Source organism: Schistocerca cancellata, chromosome 2 (genome assembly GCF_023864275.1).
Source record: "Schistocerca cancellata isolate TAMUIC-IGC-003103 chromosome 2, iqSchCanc2.1, whole genome shotgun sequence".
Lineage (NCBI taxonomy): Eukaryota > Metazoa > Arthropoda > Insecta > Orthoptera > Acrididae > Schistocerca > Schistocerca cancellata.
In genome coordinates, this window is record NC_064627.1 from 590,784,828 (window position 1) to 590,809,213 (window position 24,386).

Here is a 24,386-nt window from a genome sequence, read left to right on the forward strand (position 1 = left end):
CTGGCAAGGAGTGCCGATGTCCTATTTCTTGAGTTTGTCAATATGACGATTTTTCTTCTTCTTCTTGCTTGTTGCTGAGGGCTCTCCCTCGGTTGGGATACTGGGCATAGTGTATCCTGCTTTTTCATACTCTCCGTTAACCAGAGCGAAGATGATGTAGCGCATTTGCCACTCTGTGAAGATAGGGAAGGAATTAATCAGATCGTAATCCTCCCTAGATACTCAATTGGTTGATGTGGGGGTGGAGGTTTAGAATGGTTAGATGGAAGAAAGGATAAGGGTTGTCGTGGTGGGGGTAGGTGCCATCGCGAAGCGAGTCAGCGATCTTCATCGTTACAGCGCTTGCGCTGTACATGTCTGGAAGCGGGAGGAACGGGACTTCTTCCCACTCCTCTTCTTGCGCTGATGCTTCGGTGTCCTCCTTGTGCTGTGTCGCCTCCCCTTCGGCAGGCTCGTCTGTCTGCGTGGCCACCGTCGCGAACTCCTTCTCACATGGAGAAGTCGTCTGGGTGGCGGTGTCCTCTGTAGTGGCGGAAACTTCTTTGGCTGAGCGAAGCTCCTGCGTCAGCACAGCAATCTGACGCCGAGCCTCGCCCAGTTCCGCCAGCATGGCCGCCCTCTCTTCCGCCATGGCGGATTTGAAGGCGGACATGGCTTCTTGTACGGCGTCGTTGAGGCGCCTGGTGACGACGTCTTCCGTACGAGTGACCACCTCTTCGTGTGTGGTGGTCACTTGCTTCTGCGTCTTCTTCTCCGGCCTGCGCCAGTTTCTTCTGTAGGCGCAGGAACGGGCGTTGGCCGCATGAGCGCCTCCGCAGTTGGCGCAGGTACAGGGGGCGTCCTTCGGCTTTTTGCAGTCGCGTGTGTCGTGTGCTTGCGCACACTTCAAGCACGCAACTGCGCCGCTGCAGTGTTTGGCGACGTGGCCAAGCTTTTGGCAGCGAAAGCACTGCGCTGCAGTCTTCCTCTTCTTCTTGCCGGAAGTCCCTGCTATCGTGAGCAGCAACTCCGCCAAGGCAGCAGCTTTGCGTCCCCTTCCGCGTCCAGGCATCTCCAGTAGCAACAGCGACAATCGGCTATGCGTACCTCACCGCAGCGTGAGCGGGAATGTGGGTTCGGTCGCGGCGGCGGCCGATTTAAATACCCTCCGCCCGCGGCGCGCTCCCTCCGCCGTCCGCGCCCCGCTCCACGGTCGCGCGGTGGAACAGATTGCGACGGCGTCTGAGATGACGTCGGTGTGATGGCTCTGTCCGCCGTGGTCGTCACAACTATACGTTTGCTCGATTTACTCTTGATTAACCCAATCGCTGGTTCCCAAGCCTTGCTAAGATTATAGCCACAGTCACGGTTTATGAGGTCGTCATTGGTGCGAATTTCGATGGCCTCTCTAACAACGCTGTCCCAGTATCTCGACGTCTGTACCAGAATCCTCGTGCGGTCATACTCCATGGCGTGATTTTCCGACAAACAATGTTCAGCGACCGCCGACTTGCTCGGATACATCAGTCGAGTGTGCCTCTGGTGTTCACGGCATCTATCCTCGACCGTACGCATCGTCTGACCAATATACGACTTGCCACATTGATACGGAATCTGGTACACGCCGGCCTTCCTCAAACCGAGGTCATCTTTGGCGCTCCCCACCAGTGCACGAGTTTTATTTGGAGGACAAAACACAGTTCCGACCTGGTGTTTCTTCAGAATGCGGGCGATTTTCCCCGAGAGTGCGCCTGTGTATGGAATAAATGCAGTTCCTACCTCCTCCCTCGTGACTTCATCCATCTCAACAGGTTGTGCTGCAGTGGTTGGGCGGAGAGCACGTTGAATCTGCCACTCTGAGTACCCATTTTTTCGAAATACAGTTCTCAGGTGTACATGGAGAACTTCGAGGAGGAAGCCCTGTTGTCATCCGTATGGAAACCTACTTGCTTTTTCCGTTACGTGGACGACACGTTCATCATCTGGCCACATGGTATGGATAAACTCCTTGACTTCCTTACACATCTAAACTCCATACAACCCAACATCAAATTCACTATGGAGACTGAAACGGAGGGTAAATTACCTTTCCTTGACGTCTTGGTCAAGAGAAGGGCTGACGGCACCCTAGGTCATGGGGTGTATCAGAAGACAACGCACACTGATCTGTATTTGCACGCAGACAGCTGCCACCACCCTTCACAGAGGAACGGGGGTACTTAAAACTCTAGTACATAGGGCGCGCACTATCTCTGACGCAGAGAGTCTACCCCAGGAATTGGAACACCTGAGAACTGTATTTCGAAAAAATGGGTACTCAGAGTGGCAGATTCAACGTGCTCTCCGCCCAACCACTGCAGCACAACCTGTTGAGATGGATGAAGTCACGAGGGAGGAGGTAGGAACTGCATTTATTCCATACACAGGCGCACTCTCGGGGAAAATCGCCCGCATTCTGAAGAAACACCAGGTCGGAACTGTGTTTTGTCCTCCAAATAAAACTCGTGCACTGGTGGGGAGCGCCAAAGATGACCTCGGTTTGAGGAAGGCCGGCGTGTACCAGATTCCGTGTCAATGTGGCAAGTCGTATATTGGTCAGACGATGCGTACCGTCGAGGATCGATGCCGTGAACACCAGAGGCATACTCGACTGATATATCCGAGCAAGTCGGCGGTCGCTGAACATTGTTTGTCGGAAAATCACGCCATGGAGTATGACCGCACGAGGATTCTGGTACAGACGTCGAGATACTGGGACAGCGTTGTTAGAGAGGCCATCGAAATTCGCACCAATGACGACCTCATAAACCGTGACTGTGGCTATAATCTTAGCAAGGCTTGGGAACCAGCGATTGGGTTAATCAAGAGTAAATCGAGCAAACGTATAGTTGTGACGACCACGGCGGACAGAGCCATCACACCGACGTCATCTCAGACGCCGTCGCAATCTGTTCCACCGCGCGACCGTGGAGCGGGGCGCGGACGGCGGAGGGAGCGCGCCGCGGGCGGAGAGTATTTAAATCGGCCGCCGCCGCGACCGAACCCAGAGCAGGGCATTCGCGCTTGAGATGTCGAAGCGAACGGAGCTACGTACTGCGAAGGGTGTGGCAGATCGCCGCCCGGCCGCGCTTGCGCCGCCGGCGGCCCCATCTGGCCCCCCACATATGACGACCAGTGCTATGGCTATGGCTATGGATTTGACGGACACAACTCCGGAAACGTTGAAGACTGCGCTGTCTACTCCGCTGCCAGATTCAGAAGATGAGAGCTCTACCGCACCCCAGCCACGCGGACGCAGCGGGAAACAGAAGAGGAGGGCAACCGTCGCGACGTCCGTTGCTCGCAGCCCGCCGTTCGAGAAGCGGTCCAAGCAGGATTCCGCCCCTGATGCCGACGGTTTCGTTCCAGCCAGGCGCACTGCAAGACGCATGCTGTCATCGACGGCGCCTCCACCTGCCGTCGCCAACTCATTCGCCGCGCTTGAAGACGCGCCGGACCCGCCGCCGCGCGCTCCTGCGCCGAAGAGAGATTCCCATCTCCCGCCGGTGGTCCTCCAATTTCGGCCGCCGTATGGGGAACTGCAGAAGCTGTTGCGCAGCTGGACAACGGCAGTGTACACCGTGAAGCCTGCGGGGCGCGACCTGTACAGGGTCACACTGCGCTCTACTGAAGATTATCGACGGGTCACTCAGGAGGCGTCTGATCGTGGTATACCATTCTATACCCACGCTTCAGCGCCTGACAAGGTCTTGAAGATTGTCTTCCGCGACCTCCCGTTCAACATGGAAGCCGATCACCTGCATCGGGAACTCGCTGACCTGGGCTTCTATATCAGGGCGGTCGTGAAGATGAAGTCGCCGAAGTCACGCGAAGATATGCCGCTCTTCCTGGTCGTCTGCTCTGACACCGTGGAGAACCGCAAACTCTATCAATTGACGCGGGTCGCCGACGTTCCGGTTCAGACCGAAGATCTTCGCTCCCGGAGAGGCCCTGTGCAGTGTTTTCGCTGCCAGGGGATCAATCACGTCGCGCGCCACTGCTCCATGCCGGACAGATGTGTTAAATGCGCCGGCGCTCATGCAGGGCGTGCGTGCCCCCGTCCGCCCACCGAGAAGCCCACATGTGCACTCTGTGGCGGTGCTCACGTGGCCAGTTATCGTGGGTGTGAGGTGTGGAAGCGTGCCATCGCTCGACAACGTGGCCAAACGCCGGCGCCACGTCAGAAGCGGCCAGCAACGCGACGGCCAGGCGTCTCTTTCGCGGCGGCAACGTCCGGGGCGCCCTCCGCCGCTCCAACTGCGCCGGCTGCTCCTGCTCCTGCCGCATCCGAGGCCGTCCTGCCACCTGATGCTCCTGCGCCTCCAGCACAGCTGCTAGTGGCGGAACCGGCTGCTGCCTCTCCCGGGACGTCGGCCGGGCCACGCCCCGCTAACCGCCGGCGTGGGAGTCGCCGCCCTGAGGGTCCCCAGCCCTTGGCATCATCCGTCGAGCAGCCCCAGACGGACTCTCACAGCGAAGCCGCCACGCCTCCCCCTTCCAGCGCCGGGGCCGCGCCGGCTGCCTCCACTGCTGACCTGGCCAACCTCGTCGCGCAGCTCACAGCTCTGGTGACCAGTGCTACGAAGTTGATTGACGTCCTGTCGCAGCAACTCTCCGCTGCAGTGCCGATGGCCTCTACGGCCCCGACCGCTGTCCACACTCCCCAGCCACACCATGGGCAGCGTTAGAGGGCTCACAGTCGTCGCGTGGAATGCCAACGGCGTCCGCACTCAAGCTGGCGAACTTCGCCAATTTCTCCGTGACGAAGCCGTCGACGTCTGCCTTATCAATGAAACACACCTCAAGCCTGGGGTCGACGTCAGGGCGGCTAACTATTCCAGCTATCGCACCGACCGACCGACGGCGGGTGGCGGAACAGCCGTCTACGTCCGCAACGGCATTCGTCATCATGTGATACAACTTCCCCCGCTGGCAACGCTGGAGGCCACTGGTGTCGTTGTTCACACCTCGGCGGGCGCCATCACGTTCGTCGCGGCCTACCGGCCGCCGTCTCGTCCCCTGGACCCTGCTGACATCGATGCTCTGCTCTCCCTGAGGGGGCAGGTGTTCGTCGCCGGGGACTTCAATAGCAAACACGTCTCCTGGAACTCCAGGATCACCAATGCCGCTGGCCGCTGCCTGCTCCGGGTAGTGGAACGTCACAATGCGCTGGTGGTGGGGCCGTACGACCCGACAATCTTCCCTGCCCGTGGGCTCCCAGATATAATTGACATCGCGGTCGTCAAGGGCGTCCCTCACCAGATCACCGCCACGACGAGGACGGCGCTGTCTTCGGATCATGTCCCTGTAGTTTTTGATATCGACCTCGACGCCCTCCAACAGCCCAGGCGCGGTCTCTCACTTGCTGGCATCGACTGGGACAGGTTCCAAGCAGCCGTGACGCATTCACTCGCCGTCGCGCCGCCCCCTGCGGAAGTTGGAGCGGACGAAGCACTTCTGCACTTCGCGGCCACCACGATCGACGCTGCCACCATGGCGACGCCGCCCCGACCTCGCCCTCCGCCAGACTACTCCCGACAGCTGCCGCCGGACATCCTTGCCGCCATCACCGAGAAGAACAGGGTCTACCGGGAGTGGCAGAGGACGCGCAATGCCAACACCAAGCGCCTCCTCAACAGGATGCGTCGGGACATCCGGGCCGCCATTGACAACCATCGCAACCGCGACTGGACTAACAAGGTCGCCACCCTATGTCTTGAAGACGGCACAGCCTGGCAGACGTCGAAGCGCCTTCTACGACGCACACAACGTATCCCTCCGCTGCTGGTACATGGTCAGGCTGTCTGCGAACCGGCTGCGAAGGCTGATGCCCTCGCGGACGTCTTCGAGGCTGCGTTTACGCCTATCGCAGACCCGATCGACGCTGTCCACGACGACCTGGTTGCTGACCGGCTCCCTCGCTACCTGGAGGCACGCGACGACGACGACGTCATTGAAGAGACGACGGCGGAGGAGGTGTCGTCCATCCTGCGTGTCCTAAACCCCAGGAAAGCTGCGGGCCCAGACGGAGTTTCCAACGCCCTGCTGCAGAAGTTGCCACCCGTGGCCGTCACTCATCTTACCGACGTTTTTAATGTCATCCTCCGGTCCTGCAGTTTTCCTCAGTCCTGGAAGCATGCGGAAATCGTGGCGATTCCGAAGATGGGGAAGGATCTGCGGCAGCCAGTGAACTACAGACCTATTAGTTTACTGCCGGCCGTCTCCAAGGTCTTTGAAAGGGTGTACATCAGGCGGCTGCAGCGCCACGTCGACGAGGAAGGCCTCCTGCCCGAAGAGCAGTTCGGATTCCGCAGGGGCCACTCGGCAGTTCACCAACTCCTTCGGCTAGTGGAAGATGCGTTCGTCGCCCTCGAGCAGCGCGAGTTCTTCGGCGCGGTGTTCCTGGACGTGTCGCGTGCCTTCGACAGTGTGTGGCACCGCGGCCTCTTGTTCAAACTTTTTGAACTTGGGGTCCCGACGTCGCACGTCCGTCTCATCGCTTCCTATCTTGCCGATAGGACCTTCCATGTGCGGGCCGCGCAGGGCTTGTCCTCCGTCCGCCGCATCAACGCCGGCGTGCCGCAGGGCTCGGTCTTGGGGCCTCTCCTGTACTCGCTGTACACGTCTGATGCACCGAAGATCGACCGTGTGCGGCTCGCCCTGTACGCGGATGACACGGCTCTCTATACCAGGAGCCTCAATGCCGCCGTCATGCGCCGCCGTTTGCAGCTCGCCGTTGACACCCTGGCAGCCTGGGCAGTCAAGTGGCGTCTCCAATTCAACGGTGCCAAGACCCAGTTCCTGATCGTCACCAGGCGACTCGTACCTGCGGGTCTGCAACCGCTCACCGTCGGTGGCAGCCCTGTCCTGTGGCGCCCAACGGCGCATTACCTCGGCGTCACCATCGACCGCCGCCTCACGTGGGTTCCGCACATCCGCGAAGTAAAGGCCAAAGTGCGGAACAGGCTCCGCACCCTGTACCCGGTGCTGAATCCCGACTCCCAACTACCACCGCGGCTGGGCATCACACTGTACAAGGCGCTGCTCCGCCCTGTACTCCAATATGCCGCTGTCGTCTGGGGGAACGCCGCCGACACGAACCTGAAGAAGCTGGAGACATTGCAGAACCGCATCCTTCGGCTGGCCTTACACCTGCCTTACGACTTTCCCACCGCTCATCTACATGACGTCGCGGAAGTACCTCTGCTCCGTGACCTTTTCCAGACGACCGCCCGCACCTTTTACGAACGTGCTGGCCGGTCACACAACGCCCAAATCCGGACGCTGGGCCGCCAACTGCAGCGCAACGTCACCACCCGCTGGCCACACCTGCTCGCTGCATAGCTAGCTCTGCAGACCTGTGCTGAGGAGGCACCCCAGAAGACAATCCACATATGAAGCCGCAACACCAACATGCATGGGAGGCAAAGCACTAACTGCTGTGAACTCCATCACACATCGGAGGATCGGTCATCTCCGTGAAGATCCACGCGACCGAACCCAGTTCCCTCTGAGCAGCCATAGCGTACGGATCTCCGTGCCGGCACGTTCACAGGAGCTCAGTTCGTCAGTTCACCTGATGATGGCGACATGTATGATCGCCGAAATATTGTGCCCGTTGGACACTATAGACCGGCAGCACACCCGTGGATATTTTGATTATGTTCAGAATGTTTATTTTTGAAAAATAGAGAGGTACTGTCACTGGGGTAACTGGCATCCAGGGCAGACTCCACCTTTGTGTCACCACTCTACATCATCCCATTTTTTATTTGATCCTCTTTGCTTCTTAGCTTGTTCATTTGTTTGAAGAGGTGACCACGATTTTACAATGAAGTAAAAGGTACACATTTGAATAGTTCTTTTTGTACAGTACAGTTATAAATCGAAAAACACACAGTCCAAAGTCATATTGCATGCAACAGAAATGCAATGTCTTTTCATTACTTCATTACCCATCAATGTTAAACTGTAACAAACAAATCAACTGATGACGAGTCTAGTATCAAAACTGGCCAGTCACAAAATTTACGGAAATGAGTTAAAGTTATCAGTTTAAAGTACAAATAATTCTCTATCAGGTGAAACAAAAATATGCTTCGAAAGTGGCTAGGTCTTCATGTTACAGAGGACTGAATTCTTGGTTGTGCAACAGAATAGGTCAAGCCTTGCTGGCAGTTATTTCATAACAAGAAAAGAACAATAAACTTCAAGTCGCAGACAGTATCAAGAAGCAAAATAATTCCTTATCTTGTGTATTCTTCGATGAGGTAATATTTCATTTGTACATTGGCAACACCAATCTTTTGCACTAATTTCCGAGTTCGCGTCCTTCTTGCGGCAATTAGCGCGAAAGCAATCCTATTTGCTGTACTCTTGTAATTTGTCACTAGCTGGGGTACCCGGAATAAAAGGATACCTTACCAGACAAGAATTAAAAATTTTTATTGAAATTATTCTAACTATTTATAATACTAGTTTATAAACAAAATTTTTCATTTTGTTTTCCAGGATATGTATACAAAATTTTTCGAAGTTCCTACTCTGGTGTAAGCTACGGATAGTTGACCTTGAGAGAAACAGGAGTCTCTGAAGTTGATGCCATGATATTTTAAAGTTTGTCCTTGCGCTTTGTTAATTGTAAAGCTGCAAGCTAATTTGATTGGAATGGCAGTTCAGTAGAGATCAGTGGCATTCTGGGGATAAATAACTTTCCAGTCATAAGTTCGGCTTCGATGATTTTATTCGATAACTGTTTGACATTCATCCTTGTTCCATTACACAGTTTTGGTGAGTTGAGATTCCTGAGTAGTATGATCGGAGAGTCAAAGGTAGTGTAATGGCATTCCTGGTGCTTGCAAGGAGTCTAGAAATTCTGTTGAGAAGTTCACATATTCTTCAACGTTTATTGTAGTCTCGATCGATTTGTATATTTTCTTGTCACCGGGAATTTTCTTTTGAATATTAAAGTTGATATCGTCGATAAAATTATTTTTTGTTGCCAAAATTTCCCTTTCAAATAGCCAGCCCGGATTGATATAATTGTGAACAATGTTTGGATAAATTTGGTCGGTAAGTTTGTTTTCAAGAGTGACTATGTTGCAGAGTTGGGTTGATTTGGTAGAGGAGACCAAACAGCGAGGTCATTGGTCTCATCGGATTAGGAGAGGATGGGGAAGGAAGTCGGCCGTGCTCTTTCAAAGGAACCATCCCGACATTTACCTGAAGCGATTTAGGGAAATCACGGAAAACTTAAATCATGATGGCCAGACGTGGGATCGAACCGTCTTCGTCCCGAATGCGAGTCCAGTATGCTAACCACTGCGCCAGCTCGCTGATTACGTTGCACAAATCACCGTTGAGTTTAGTGAGACCGGTCGTCTGGTCAGTAGGATATGTACCTTCGCCTGTTTGTAAAAGTTGTTGAGCAAAATGCGCTGTTGTTTCGATAGTTCAACTCTCACATAATTCGTTATTTCCAGTATTTGTATGTGTGGCCAGAGATACAATTTTTTTAAGCATGCATTTATGTCGTGTTCTGGTGTTGACTTGGGAATAACTGGAAGTGTTTGTCGAAAATGAGCATGAGTAAAGCTCCTCCAATCACTTCAGAGCTTCCTCGCAAGTCTTGTAATGTTCTGTCCATGACTCAGAGTGATTTTTTTATGTCCCATTGTGCATTCGTCCCAGAAGATAGTTTAGAAGTTCAGCCCGTCCAGATGCTCTTGAGATTTTACATACCGGGCATGGGTCTTCGGCTATATTCAGTGGTAGTTGTAGGGCGGAATGGGCAGTTCGTCCTCCTTCCATAAGTGTGGCTGCAATGCCGGATGATGCCAGTGCGAGTACGATGTCTTCTTTAGCACGTATTTCCGCCAGCGTATATTTATTAGGAACGTTTTCCCGGTGCCGATCCGGTCCATAATAACGTTGTAAATTTCCTTTCATTGAGGGATGGTCTGCTGTGAGCAATGTACTGAAATAGTTCGTTGACGTTGTAGCTTTTTTCCTTTGTAATTTCGAACTTTAGCACACTGATGGCATCTTTTCATGGTGCTTGCAACCAAAGTTGTACTAAGGTCTGGTTGTTTATTGCTAAACATTTGTCTTATAGGAGAATGAGTGTTTCATTGATGATGTCGTCATTGAATTCTATGGTCAAAATGGCTCTGAGCACTATGGGAGTTAACAGCTATGGTCATCAGTCACCTAGGACTTAGAACTACTTAAACCTAACTAACCTAAGGACAGCACACAACACCCAGTCAACACGAGGCAGAGAAAATCCCTGACCCCGCCGGGAATCGAACCCGGGACCCCAGGCGTGGGAAGCGAGAACGCTACCGCACGACCACGAGCAGCGGACAATTCTATGGTCAGTTCAGGATGATGTTGACTTGGTACAGTATGTCATCACTCATAGTCTCTCCGAAGGAGTCCCATAGTTGTTTTGGATTCGATGGGTTCAATGTTGTTAGAATTATGACGAATAAGTCTCTCATTTGTTCAGCTGAGGCTGTGTATGAGGCTCTTGTAGTGTTAATTCCCAGTGGTTGTCGTTTTCCAGTAGTCCTAAACGTTGACATACTTCTCTGTACATCTAGCATAGGTAACTGTCAACAGTCTTGAGATCTGTGGAACTTGTGGTCCCCGTATTCCGTGTAGAAACATCAGGAGATAGGAATATCGGGCGTTGTTCGGATGTACTGTGTATACTCGGCCTAGTGCGCCAGTTTTCAGGATTCCTGGATGATCTACTGGAATTCCTTGTTTAAGACGTTGAAAGATTTTTCTTTTTGTGTTCCACGTATAATAGGTAGGGACGTCGACATATAGTAATGTTTTTGCGAATGTAGCTATCTGTATGTCAAAGTTGGTAAAAAGCTGTTAATTTTGTGTTCTGAGGTGGTTCGCTTGCAGCTTTTCTGGCGATGTCTTTTGTGTACTAAACTCTCTGTCCTTTCTCCAAACGTACTGCTAGATGTTGCACAATTGGTTCTCGCGTTCGTGCATGGGAAAACCGTAAATTCGCCTCGCTGCTTCGTTACTGTTGATGTATCTTCCCATGTGGTATATGAGGACCTAATCGTTTCTGTTTTGTTGTTCGCTGTCTTTGGCTATTTGAAATAATGCCATGTCGCTGCCTTTGTTCTTATACTTACAGACATATTTAATGGATTTCACTGAATTGTGGTATTTTACGTTTATGTGTGTTTGGAACTTTTGGAGTAGTGTGTTATATGGTACTACCTATTGATTATTTATTTCCAGTTCGTCGCTGCCTCATATTTGTAATTTTTGCTGTGAACCCACAGTTTTTGGATGATCGTCTTCTGTATTTGCGATATCCACACTCTCCGGTTCGTGTGTCGTCCAAGTATGGATTTGGGTATTTTTTGTACATTTTCCATCACTCTTAGATGGCGAATTATGATTTAATGGCCCGCATGGTCCGTGAATCATGTTTTTCACTAATATGTCGTACGGTTCCGCATCTTCTTGTGGATAGGGAAATTCAGAATAGATGATTCTGTCAATATACGTGCGATGAATTCTGTCGTGTATGAGTGAGGCAGTCCTCGTTTTTGCTATTCGATTGTGTACATCCAGCCTCTAACGGTTTCAAAGGTATGGTATTTTGTGAAGACTTCAGTAAATCTAATTTGTTTTTGTCGGAAATATCTTGCTATTATGTCGTGTCGATGCATCGGGATTGTCCGTATCTCAGTTGTTTTTTGATTTCTGGACACGACCAGTTACATGTGAACGTTATGAAACGCTCAGGTCCTCCATATTTTCTTATGTAGACCATAGCATCTTGATTGTATTTGTGCATGTGTCTCGAACTTCCTGTGTATGATGAGTGCACGTTACCATTGTTCCAATGTCGTCAATGTATCCATCATTTACGTCTTGAAGGTGGGTATATTCTTCAGTGTGTAGTTTCTTCTGATTCAGTCCTATGTAAAGCATCTGTTTTGCTTCTATTTTTGGATACGTATCTACCAGCAATTGTTGGAAAAAACGGCGAGTGTTGAGAATGTGATTGTATGTTTCATTGTCTCTGATCAGTAAGCGGTAAACATAGAACTCCTTGGAAGTGCCTTTCTTGCTTGTTTCTAAGCCTGTTTCAGGTTCGATTTGTTTCACATTAAAATGATATCCGTCCTCTCCGAGCAGAAATATTAGTGGATGTTGGAGGGCATCATATGAAAGGCGTGTGTCTGTAATGCGTTGTAGCCCTCTTCTTCGTTGTACAATTGCGTCACGTTTCGTGTTTTCATTGTCCACTGTTACGATAATGACTTCGAATATCTGAGGCGTATTAAATCGACGTTCGTGTTCCCCATGTGGCCTTTTGTCGCCTCGATTTACGGCTTTATAGTCACCAGAAATCATTCAGTCTAGTGCTGTTTTGAATATGTGAATCAGTTGATTGTATTCGTGTAAGAACCTCTGTACATCTCGGACTGCTTCTCGTCTCAGTCCACTGATGTTCGTGCGTCGTTGATCAATTTCTGATTTATTTCCGATTAAAACTACTTGCAGAAATTTATAGTCTTCTTTGGGTAGTGGTAGTAATGATTCCATTTTGTGGTGAAAATCATAACCGATTTTATTTCTGTTAATGTTGATAAAAGTGACACCGAAAGAATTCATTTGAAAGCAGGAGCTGTACGCTTTTATATGTTGAAGAAAGTGTTTTTATTATAGAGTTTCTTCGGTCATGTAAAGTAAAAATTCCTGCGGAGGTGCTTAACGTTTCTCTACTGAAGTTTTTCGCTTTGCAAAACTTACAGACATTATCCACGTTTCTGATTACGACGTGTTTGTGGTTGTTATATTCTTTCGTCTGTTCGTACTGGAATGCTTCATTTGTTAGGTTGAACTGTTTCCTTGTCCTCGTCCACGCTTCTCGTAGGCTGATATTTTCATGGCTGACCTGATATCGCTGTCTTTTATCATAAGATTGTGTCACAATTTTTTTATTCTTCAATACATTCACTTCGTTGTTCTTGGGTTTCTCTGCTTCTCGCGGTGCACATTCTCGTTCGTTCGAAACTTAATCGTGCTTCGCGCTCTTTGTCTGTTTCGTTTCTTCGCTGTTATTTTTGTTTTCTTCGCTGTTATTTTTGTTTTCCCTGTTTTGCTCCAGAACTGGCAGGATCTCCTCCTCTTTTACGTTTGGGCATTCTATAAATTATAAATCAAATCAACTTTTTGTTAACAAATTCACTAAGTACACTTTAAATAACTCACACTACGCTGTTCCTTTTTGTTCACTCACTGGACTACTTTTTCGGTTCCTCCCATCGCCACTAATAAGAAACTGACGTTCGAACCCACGACGGAGCTTGCTTTGTATACACCTACCAATCTTTCAGAACATTCCGCAACATTCGAGAGTGTTCTGGAATGTTGCATTGTGACTTGGGATGTTCCAGGATGTTCCCGAACATTCTGGAATCTTCCCGAACGTTGCAGACCATTCTCGAACATACCACAATATCCAGGATCATTGTGGAACATTCTGGAATGTAGTGGAATGCTTTTGAACATTCTCGAATATTCTGGAATGTTCTCGAACACTCTCGAATGTTCTGAAATGTTCCATAAATTTCTAGAGGGCGAAATTTCCGAGCCCTTTTATCTTCAAAAGCATGCCCTCCCTTGATCGTAGCGGAACTCGTTTCTGAGTTTTATCGGCCCGCACGTTGTACACTAACTTTTATAATATATATTGACTGGCCTACAGACAGGAAGAACGGATATTTGTTGAACTGAAACTGACGCTGTTGTTTCTTACTTTTTTTAGAAAACTTGCAACGCAAAGCTGCAATGATGCATGTCTTACGTTATAGCCTTATGAAGTAAAATACACACATCAAAAAACGTTTTCCATCACCCCGGTTCCCAGAACTCCTGAAGATAGACGTTTTCTGAGGATATTGTATAACAGACACAGTCCCTTTGATTGTTCAGTGATGTCACAAAACCCACCCAAAGATGTAAACAACCATGCATGAGCAGCGCCTATTAGACGGAGGGGGTCAGAAAGCCGATCAGTTCCAGTCATTCCACCAGGAAGGAGGTACACGGCTCGTGTTGTCTGTAGTTCAACCATGCCTAGACGGTCAATACCGCGGTTCGATCGCGTCCACGTTGTTACTTTATACCAGGAAGGGCTCTCAACAAGGGAAGTGTCCAGGCGTCTCGGAGTGAACCAAAGCGATGTTGTTCGGACATGGAGGAGACACAGAGAGGAACTGTCGATAACATGCCTCGCTCAGGCTGCCCAATGGCTACTGCTGCAGTGGATGACCGCTACCTACGGATTATGGCGGGGAGGAACCCTGACTGCAACGCCACCATGTTGAATAATGCTTTTCGTGCAACCACAGGACGTCGCGTTACGACTCAGACTGTGCGCAATAAGCTGCATGATGCGCAGCTTCACTCCCGATGTCCATGGCGAGGTCCATTTTTGCAACCACGACACCATGTAGCGCTGTGCAGATGGGAACAAGAGCATGCCGAATGGACCGCTCAGTACTGGCATCACCTTCTCTTCACCGATGAGTGTCGCATATGCCTTCAACCAGAAAATCGTCGAAGACGTGTTTGGAGGCAACCCGGTCAGGCTGAACGGCGTAGACAAACTGTCCAGTGAGAGCAGCAAGGTGGAGGGTTCCTGATGTTTTGGGATGGTATTATGTGGGGCCGACATATGATCGTGAAAGGCTCCAAATAGTTGTGCGATACGTGAATGCCATCCTCTGACAGATAGTGCAACCATATCGGCAGCATATTGGAGGGGGATTCGACTTCATGGACGACAATTCGCGCCCACATCGTGCACATCTTGTGAGTGACTTTCTTTAGGATAACGACATCGCTCGACTAGAGTGGCCAGCATGTTCTCCAGACATGAACCCTATCGAACTTGCGGGATAGATTGAAAAGGGCTGTTTATGGACGACGTGACCCACCAACCACCGCCAGCCGGAGTGGCCGAGAGTTTCTAGGCGCTACAGTTTGGAACCGCGCGACCGCTACAGTGGCAGGTTCGAATCCTGCCTCGGGCATGGATGTGTGTGTGATGTCCTTAGGTTAGTTAGGTTTAAGTAGTTCTAAGTTCTAGGGGACTGATGACCTCAGAAGTTAAGTCCCATAGTGCTCAGAGCCATTTGAACCATTTTTGAACCACCAACCACTCTGAGGGATCTACGCCGAATCGCCGTTGGGGAGTGGGAGAATCTGGACCAACAGTGCCTTGATGAACTTGTGGATAGTGTGTCACGACGAATACAGACACGCATCAATGCAAGAGGACGTGCTACTGGGTATTAGAGGTACCGGTGTGTACAGCAGTCTAGTCCACCACCTCTGAAGGTCTGGCTGTATGGTGGTAAAACATGAAATGTGTGGTTTTCATGAGCAATAAAAAGGGCGGAAATGATGTTTATGTTGATCTCAATTCCAATTTTCTGTACATGTTCCGGAACTCTCGGAACCGAGGTGATGCAAAACTTTTTTTGATGTGTTTATTATCGAGTATGCCAAGTTCTTACAGATCAAATGCGTCATATGTTACTTACGTTTTCCTATCGCAGATCTATGTTATATCAGTTTAAACGCATAAAATACAGGAAATGGACAAAAATATGGCAAAATCAGAAACTCAACACATTGCCATGACTAATACGGTGTAGGAAAACCGATGGCATTTAAAACAGCTTTCAGTGGTCTCGGGATGGACAAATACAAGTCGTCAATGGTTTTGAATGCAACCTTACACCATTCTCCCTGCAAAACAGTGGCAAGAACAGGTAACGACAGTGGAGGTGGAAGAGCGATCACGCACCCTCCTCTCCAAAGTAGACCACAAAGGCTCAATAACATTGATATGTGGTGAGTTTGGTGGCCAGGAGTGATGCGACAGTTCATCCTCGTGCTCCCAAAAGCAGTCGTGGACGATGTGAGCTGTGAAATCAGGAGGCCTGTCGTCTTGACATAGTATCACCATTGGTGAATAAGCATCGTACAACGGGATGAACGTGATCAGCCAAACTGGTCACATAATCCTTGGCAGGAACGCGACGTTGCAGAGTAACCAAAGAGCCCATGGAGTACCACGATATGGCTGCCCAAATCGTCACCAAACCCCCTCCATGTTTCTCTCTTGGGACGTAAAAGATTCATTCGTCCAAATGACTTTCTTCCATTGCTCTACAGTCCAGGTTTTTTAATGGCTTTGACACCACGTTTTTCTATTACGGGCTTTTGCGTCACTGAAGAATGGTTTTGTGTTTCCAAGTCACCTTGCCATTCCCTTCATGTTGTTTTGGTACTGACAGGGTTCGTGAGTGAGGCACTCGGTTCTTCAACGACTTTTGGAACTATCGTCCTCTTATTTTTCGTCACAATCGTCTTCAATACCCGTCCTTCACGATCACTCAACATACACTTGCGTCCGGCCGCGCGGGATTAGCCGAGCGGTCTGAGGCGCTGCAGTCATGGACTGTGCGGCTGGTCCCAGCGGAGGTACGAGTCCTCCCTCGGGCATGGGTGTGTGTGTGTTTGTCTTCAGGATAATTTAAGTTAAGTAGTGTGTAAGCGTAGGGACTAATGACCTTAGTAGTTAGGTCCCATAAGATTTCACACACATTTGAACACACGACAACTTGAGTCTGCGGCTGGGGTTTTCCCACTTCCCCTAAATGCTTTATAAATCTTCGATACGGTGCCTCTTGCTACAGCAAACACTTCGACTTCTTTGGTTATGGAAACATGCACCATATATGCCCTAACAATTTTCCTATATTCGAATTCATTTAACTCCGACATAATGCACTAACTGTCCGCAGCTCGTGGTCTTACGGTAGCGTTCTCGCTTCCCGCGCACGGGGTCCCAGGTTCGATTCCCGGCGGGGTCAGGGATTTTCTCTGCCTCGAGATGACTGGGTGTTGTGTGTCTTTCATCATCATTTCATCATCATTGACTCGCAAGTCGCCGAAGTGGCTTAAGCTAAAAAGGACTTGCAGTTTCGGCGGCCGAACACCCCGCATGGGGTCTCCCGGCCAACAATGCCGTACGATCATTTCATTTCATTTCAGTGCACTAACTGTTACATAGAACACTATTCTGATCACGACAGACACTTATAAAGTATTGAGGTCATTTCATAGGTGCATTTCGTAGTCATATACAACAGCGTAACCTGCAGGCGTCCCTAACATCAGCAGTTATGTTGAAGCATATATTCCTCACTGCGTTTTCATATTTTTGTCTAAACCTTGTACATTGAGCTCGCTAGTCAACGAATCTGTGAGGCATTAAAACAGGAATAATCATGCGTGAATGCATTTGTACCTTGTAAGGTGCAGTTTATTTTTTCTTATTCTAGAATTGAGAACAACTGTGTAAGGCGAAATGACAAGTTTAGTGTCGCAATTTTTCTCACAAAATTACACGCTTTTACACAGTTTTCAACTCGACAACATAAAAACAGCACAATGGATAACGCATCTTGCCAACACCAAAAAGTGAAATAATATTATACTCAACAATGTTAAATATTTACTCTCTGAAAGAACATTCATCCTAAACACAATATTGTGAAAGTTTAATTGGAATTTTCTTTACAAAATTGCTCCTACATATATGTTACGATGTTGGTCAGTACTAAGAAAATAGTTCGATTCTGGTTTAAAGTTCGGTACTATTTAGGATAACAATCAAGTCTACGGTGGATGGTTAGTCAAGTGACAAATTTGTGCGCAAGGTTACCCAAGGCCGCTCGAGTTTACAGTGGACGCAAGCTGGTGAACCAACAAAGTTTATGCCTCTGCACGCGGTATTTACCTTAAGCTGTGATGTGCTGCCGACTGCAAGGCCGCTCTCTCCCACTGAAATTCCTACATAACTAATCTGGCCTTTGCTGAACTTTCCAGCAGAAACTTTCCCTATGTTTCTCGTTATGTGAGAAAACATGTACTCAGCCCTAGTCTTATTATGTGGCGATATACATGCGCACGGTTGGAGCAGCGTGCATATTATAGGCCCTCTCAGTTCTCGCAAGAACAGTTAACTAATTTGGCTGGTTCGTTTCTCCATAGTTGGAGCTAAACGTTGCTACAAGTAATTTCTAGCTGGAGTGCAGGCGCTGTGCACGTAATGTCCACACAAATTTCTTCTCTGCGTCGTATGGAGCATTAAACGCTCCGTTCTGCACTTGACACCAGTTTAGAGAAGACTCCTCATAGAAAATTTCTCTCTCGTCCTACTCATGGCAGAACTGCCTCCCTCCACTTGGTTTCCTTTTTCACGTCACGGCCTTTCTCGACCAATAGGAGCGTTCATCTTATTTTGTAGAAACTCTCTCTACCAATCGCAATGTCCCATCTTGAGACTGTGTCGAAACTTCAGTATTTTTCTCCTTCCTAGTGCGTTTCCGCCAATCGGACGTTTTGTGCCCGTTCTAGACGCCTAAAGTACATTGTCCTACCCATGTGTCACACTCACTGGACGAAAATGCGTCACTGGCTTTTGTTCATATCCCGTTGGAATTCCTAAACGCAGCTTTCTAAAGCTTTTTCTCTTTACCTAGTGCAGAAGTGCTGCTATATGCGTCCTCCGGCCTGAATCACCTGGTCCGGGGTCACTGACCTTCCTCCTTCCACCCCTCTAAGTGGTTTCCGTCGTACCCCCACAGTGCGGCTTCGCTAAGCTGTTGTGGGGCTGGCTTTTCAAAACTAAAAGCGACTCACCTTCTGTGTTCCACCTTCCACTCAAAGACATGCATTGTGTAGGAACGGTGTGTTAATTACCATTGATTGGCTGTCATCCCTTTTTGCATTACATACTGATAGACAAATGTTCTCATAACCACCAAATTACGTTAGGTGTCATCTTCACCTTCTCGTTGCGATGTGTGAAGGTCTCATGTAAGGCGTGAATCTGACCATTTATTCTGCCACCTTACAACCTTACATTAAGAAAATTTTGAAATTGGCTCCTGCCAGAAGGTGAAAGTACATACAATTTACAGGACTTCCTATACTGCCTACTTGGTTGAAAGCTGAAGTCCTCATCTGCAATAATTTTCAGGCTATTTGTAGATTTTTAGACGCTTGTCCAGATGATTTTCCGGTCACAAGAAATCCTAAAAAAACTATCAGACAAACAAGGACCATAAGATGAACTTCACATAGTTTTTGCACACATGAGAAAACTGTGGGAGGAGTACTTTGAGAAAGAAGTAATGTAGACTATTTTCACAGATGCGAAGCTTGTGCTTGAAGATACGGGAAAACAGAGGCTCATGCAAAGCTTATTCAAAATCCACTATTTGGAGGACGTGGCAACGGAAAAAATATTGACTACTGTTTTTTTAAAAACAAGAAGCTCCTCTTGTGTCTGTTAATGCAGAACGTTCCATTTTTATTTGCACATTTTAATGAGCATTCAAAGTTGAAAACTCATGCAAGAAATTGGGAAATGAAATACTGAATGTTGTTTCTACAGTGACAAAAGTAGGTCAATGTGTTCAGTGATGTTTCACTTGATTTTTCAGTGCGTGAATAAATTATTTTGGGAGGTTTGCGACTGTGATTTAATTATTTATATATTCATTTGGTATTGGCATTTTTAGCACACTTTTCGCCTAAAACTTCGCACATTTTTGCATTTAAAAATTGTAGGACTAGTTATAACGTTCTTTTTTTATGTCTGCCCTTCTGCTTGGAGGTTTGAGAGACTTCGAGAGACTTCGGCCATTCACTTTTGTACTGAAATGGAACACCTACATCCATTTTAACGATGTTATTTATTATATGGCTACCAGTTTCGTGCTTCAGTGCACCCTCTTCAGGCCTTAACTGACGCTGAGGATGTGCATGATAACAGGTTCCTCATTGACCACATCTTCACTCACTCTCTTTCTCTGTATGGCACACTCACTTAGCTGCTCAAACCGCAGTACAAACACATCACAGTTCGAACATTAGCGGATATAGTCGTCATCTACATATTCCAACAAGAAATACTGATTCTAAATGAAAATGTTGTCCTAACTATAATATAAGGTGGTGCTGAAAGATGTCTCCGAATTTTTTATGTGAAAACTCTAAAATATTTTTAAATGAGACAACCTTTATTAATATTCTTCATCTTTATTCTTCATATCTACTTATTTATTTCTCAACACAGTTGTCCTGACGACGAAGGCATTTCTCCGAACGAGAGACCAGTTTGTTGATACCGTCACTGTAAACTTCGGTGATGGAGCCACAATTTCACCTTTGCTTGCACTGCTTGATCACATTAACAGTGGTGCTTTTTAAGTTTAGAAAACCCATGAAAATCGGATGCGGGATATATATATATATATATATATATATATATATATATATATATATATATATATATATATATATATATATAATCATATATAGTGGCTACATATACTATTATTCTCCTTTTCCATATATGTCAACTACCTGTCGGTACCTGGTGTAGTTAGTATCATGATAGGGTTGGTGAAACACCCTCATCACAAGGACTTTGTTGTCTGTGACTGGTCCTGTGAAGATACAAAAGAAGATCTGAAGAAGAAGAAGAAGAAGAACAAAATTCTCCTCCCTGATAATATACAAGCAATTATTGTAGGTCCATCCAATTGTGGGAAGACAAATGTTCTCATGAGTATGCTAACACATGTAATGGAGTCCGATTTAAACATGTTTGTGTATTCTCAAAAACAGTTTCAACCCAAGTATCAGCTACTGCAGGAGATATTGCGCGATATAGATGGTGTTACATACACGACATTCAGTGAAAGCAGTGATATCCCTCCATCTGATAAAGCAAAGCCAAACACCGTCTTTATATTTGACGATGTTGCTGTGGAAAACCAAGATCAAATTCGAAAATATTTCTGTTTCGGTCGTCATATGATTGCTGATGTATTTTCTCTAAGCCAAAGATATTCCAGAATCCCCAAACAATTGGTATTATAGCCTTCAAACAAGACAACCTGAATTTAAAACGCATTTACCAGGCACATGTCGGAACTGACATGTCGTTCAATGAATTTGTAAAGATATGTGCTGATTGCTGGAATCATTCACAGTATGGGTTTCTCGTTATTGATAAAACAAGAAAACTGAGTGAAGGTAGGTACAGGCGAAACTTTAAAGAGTTTTTGCGTATACAGGGTGGTCCATTGACAGTGAGCGGGCGAAATGTCTCACGAAATAAGCATCAAACGAAAAAACTACAAAGAACGAAACTCATCTAGCTTGAAGGGGGGAACCAGATAGCGATATGATTGGCTCGCTAGATGGCGCTGCCATAAGTCAAACGGATATCAACTGCGTTTTTTAAAATAGGAACCACCATTTTTATTACATATTCATGTAGTACATAAAGAAATATGAAAGCTTTAGTTGGACCACTTTTTTCGCTTTGTGATAGGTGACGCTGTTATAATTTTTTCGTTTGACGCTTATTTCGTGAGATATATGGCCTGATCACGTTCAATGGACCACCCTATATATATATATAGTCTATAGTCGAGTCTTCCTATATATATATATATATAGACACACACACTCACACCACACGTAACACTCACAACCAATAATTACACTATGATAAAAGAGCCATACTACACTCCTGGAAATGGAAAAAAGAACACATTGACACCGGTGTGTCAGACCCACCATACTTGCTCCGGACACTGCGAGAGGGCTGTACAAGCAATGATCACACGCACGGCACAGCGGACACACCAGCAACCGCGGTGTTGGCCGTCGAATGGCGCTAGCTGCGCAGCATTTGTGCACCGCCGCCGTCAGTGTCAGCCAGTTTGCCGTGGCATACGGAGCTCCATCGCAGTCTTTAACACTGGTAGCATGCCGCGACAGCGTGGACGTGAACCGTATGTGCAGTTGACGGACTTTGAGCGAGGGCGTATAGTGGGCATGCGGGAGACCGGGTGGACGTACCGCCGAATTGCTCAACACGTGGGGCGTGAGGTCTCCACAGTACATCGATGTTGTCGCCAGTGGTCGGCGGAAGGTGCACGTGCCCGTCGACCTGGGACCGGACCGCAGCGACGCACGGATGCACGCCAAGACCGTAGGATCCTACGCAGTGCCGTAGGGAACCGCACCGCCACTTCCCAGCAAATTAGGGACACTGTTGCTCCTGGGGTATCGGCGAGGACCGTTCGCAACCGTCTCCATGAAGCTGGGCTACGGTCCCGCACACCGTTAGGCCGTCTTCTGCTCACGCCCCAACATCGTGCAGCCCGCCTCCAGTGGTGTCGCGACAGGCGTGAATGGAGGGACGAATGGAGACGTGTCGTCTTCAGCGATGAGAGTCGCTTCTGCCTTGGTGCCAATGATGGTCGTATGCGTGTTTGGCGCCGTGCAGGTGAGCGCCACAATCAGGACTGCATACGACCGAGGCACACAGGGCCAACACCCGGCATCATGGTGTGGGGAGCGATCTCCTACACTGGCCGTACACCACTGGTGATCGTCGAGGGGACACTGAATAGTGCACGGTACATCCAAACCGTCATCGAACCCATCGTTCTACCATTCCTAGACCGGCAAGGGAACTTGCTGTTCCAACGGGACAATGCACGTCCGCATGTATCCCGTGCCACCCAACGTGCTCTAGAAGGTGTAAGTCATTTACCCTGGCCAGCAAGATCTCCGGATCTGTCCCCCATTGAGCATGTTTGGGACTGGATGAAGCGTCGTCTCACGCGGTCTGCACGTCCAGCACGAACGCTGGTCCAACTGAGGCGCCAGGTGGCAATGGCATGGCAAGCCGTTCCACAGGACTACATCCAGCATCTCTACGATCGTCTCCATGGGAGAATAGCAGCCTGCATTGCTGCGAAAGGTGGATATACACGGTACTAGTGCCGACATTGTGCATGCTCTGTTGCCTGTGTCTATGTGCCTGTGGTTCTGTCAGTGTGATCATGTGATGTATCTGACCCCAGAAATGTGTCAATAAAGTTTCCCCTTCCTGGGACAATGAATTCACGGTGTTCTTATTTCAATTTCCAGGAGTGTATTTGATACATAACCCCCCCCCCCCCCCCCACCTCATTCACACACTCATTGTCTCTCTAAGTCCCCCACCCGTACTTTCGCTTCAAGTAAATAGTGAGAGTATGGGAGGGTTTCTACCCTATCCTCACAAATGACTCTTTTATCGTCATGAGGAGACAATCCGACTTTAGATTTAATAGAGTGTACACCTCGTGACCTCGAGATCGAATACTAGTTTGCTGAACGATGTGCGGAGTAGTGCTCGAACGCTGCGACCGTACAGGCACTGCAAATAGTCTTCCACTGCGAGGGCGTGCTTTGCCTGCGCCTGGGCGCCCCTGTCTATTGTACGATATGCATACATTTTGGACCTCAATCCCACAAACTCTACAATTCGCCTCGTATTTCTTGAGACCGATAAACTTCTTGTTCTTAGGAACAATACCACAAGGATTATCGGCCTCATAAGAATGCGTATAGAATTCTCTACTGTGGCACCTAATTACTTCATATGGATCACAGTTTTTGAACGAGTAGATAAAGCTGTCTGTATCCGTATAAAGCAACTTTCGTTCTACGAAATGAGGTCTCGCAAAAAATGTTCAAATGTATGTGAATTCCTAAGGGACCAAACTGCTGAGGTGTGGTAACTTGATCCAACTGCAAATTCGTTCGTTGAATCTTCCTCCTGAAAACAAAAATGTATTTTCATTAAGGAAATGTTTGGAAAATTATTTAGACGTTTATTTCTCTACTCCCATATGATCAATACTTTCTTCAATCATGTCACTTAAAAGGTTTTTATTTTTTTCTTCTTAATTTTTCAAATCGGCTTCTTGCTGTTCGCCTTCCAAGTCTACATAATCTTTTGCGCAGAATCCACTGTACTGTTGTTGTAAACTGAATTTTTTCGTTGTGTTCAAAGCTTTGGAACACATTAATAGAACACCAAACGTATCAAGACACGATCGCATACAATAAATGTATAGACCAAGCATCCTGCACTGATACGTTGATGTTCATGCGCCTGATCACTTTAATAACCCAGCCATCACGCTACTTTTCATTCCTTTAAAAACAGCTATTCTTTAGTATAAAGGGAGACTCCACTCTAAAATTTCAATTTTTTTAGGAAAATGTAATGACTATTTCACATCTTTGGCTGCATACGAATTACAAGTACATCTAAGAAATGATCGAAATACCGACTGCGTAAGGGGTTGCGGTACACCGAAAGATGCAAAAGATAATTTTTTATTTCTGTCACCATCTAAAAGATCTTTGCTTCCAAC